This window comes from Zonotrichia albicollis, chromosome 11, assembly GCF_047830755.1.
Source record: "Zonotrichia albicollis isolate bZonAlb1 chromosome 11, bZonAlb1.hap1, whole genome shotgun sequence".
NCBI classification, from domain to species: Eukaryota; Metazoa; Chordata; class Aves; order Passeriformes; family Passerellidae; genus Zonotrichia; species Zonotrichia albicollis.
This window is the reverse complement of record NC_133829.1, coordinates 19,822,526-19,824,257: the sequence shown is the minus strand read 5'-3', so window position 1 is coordinate 19,824,257 and position 1,732 is coordinate 19,822,526.

Here is a 1,732-nt window from a genome sequence, read left to right as displayed (position 1 = left end):
CACATTCCCCAGTAGTTATTCAACACAGCAACAGCCTGTGTTCCAACCAACCTTCTTAAATAGATGTAGCTATGGTGTTTGGTTGGTTTGGCTTTTTTTTTTTTTTTTTTTTTTTTTTTGTGTGTGTGTGTGTGTTCAGCATTAAACAGGACTTTAAATAAGCCATACTCAAAGGAATATTAATGAATATCTTCTTTTCTTGATCCTAAAAATGCATAAGATGAACTTAAACAGTCACCTCACATAATAAATTCTTTCTATATTAAAATGTTAAAAACATTGCCTATTGTGAACAGATCAAAGTGAGAGGAGAGTTAATTCACATGAATAAATTGAAATATCTCCTTTAGAAGAGTTACTTTATTAACACATTTTTTTATTAGTAAAGATAGGGAAAAAGCAACGAGTGTGCAGTGCTCACATTTTTTATGTTATGAACACAGCAAAAGATATGGTGGTGTGTTTAATTTTCTGCAGAAAATAACAGTGTACCTGATTTAAGTCAGGAAGCAGCAGATAATTTCAAAATCAAAATCCCTTCTTTTAAAGAAAATGTAGAAAATTCCTTCACACTTATTGTCATTATTAAACCACTCTTTAAAAGGTTCATTGTGGAAAACCTCTCCGTTTTGGAAACTCACAACATGATTAGAACTTAAGAAATCGTTTCTTTTGCCTACACCTAAAGACAGCAATTATTAAAATTGGTGAAGTATTTCAGAGAGGAGAGCAGGAAAAAAACATTGGAAGATGAAACCGAATTTCTGACACGAAGGTTTAGAGCCGGGGAATGTAAATGTTTGGAGAGAGCAGAGTTCCCGCATCAGGAGCGGACGGCAGCGCTCGCTCTTGTTCTGTGTGGCCGTGGCGCTTTCTCCGAGCTCCCTCTGGCGGGCGGCGGCTGCCAGCGCACCCAGCGCGGTCAGCCCAGCGGGCCCAAGGGGAAATGTCTGCGGGCAGAGGTGCCATCAAACACGGCCCTCTGAAGGGACAGGGCATGAACAGAGGGACACGCGGGACACCCACACCGAACCAGCGCACCCAGCGCGGTCAGCCCAGCGGGCCCAAGGGGAAATGTCTGCGGGCAGAGGTGCCATCAAACACGGCCCTCTGAAGGGACAGGGCATGAACAGAGGGACACGCGGGACACCCACACCGAACCAGCGCACCCAGAGGGGTCAGCCCAGAGGCTCCAAAGGGAAATGTCTGCGGGCAGAGGTGTCACCCAACACGGCCCTCTCTGAGGGGACAGGGCATGAACCGAGGGACACGCGGGACACCCACCCCGAACCAGCGCACCCAGCGCGGTCAGCCCCAGCGGGCCCAAGGGGAAATGTCTGCGGGCAGAGGTGTCACCAAACACGGCCCTCTCTGAGGGGACAAGGCATGAACAGAGGGACACGCGGGACACCCACCCTGAACCAGCCCCGACTCTGCTGCTCGAGGTGGTGCTTCTGAAGATCTCATCTGTCCCCACTGCCCTGGGGAAAAGCTACACTTGAGGGACAGCCCCTACAAACAGTCAAAGCAGTGTTCAGAGAGCAAACATTACCCATTTTGTGAGGAATGAAATCCTGGAGATGAGAGCTCTGTTTCAGAGTAGTAATTGGTAGTTGATGTTAATGAAGCTGATAAGGTCTTAATTTGAAGGGTTGGTCTGTTGTTAAACATTGAATGTTAGAGTTCTGGGACTTGCCTTTAGTTGCCATTGTTAAATGTTGCTATTTTACCC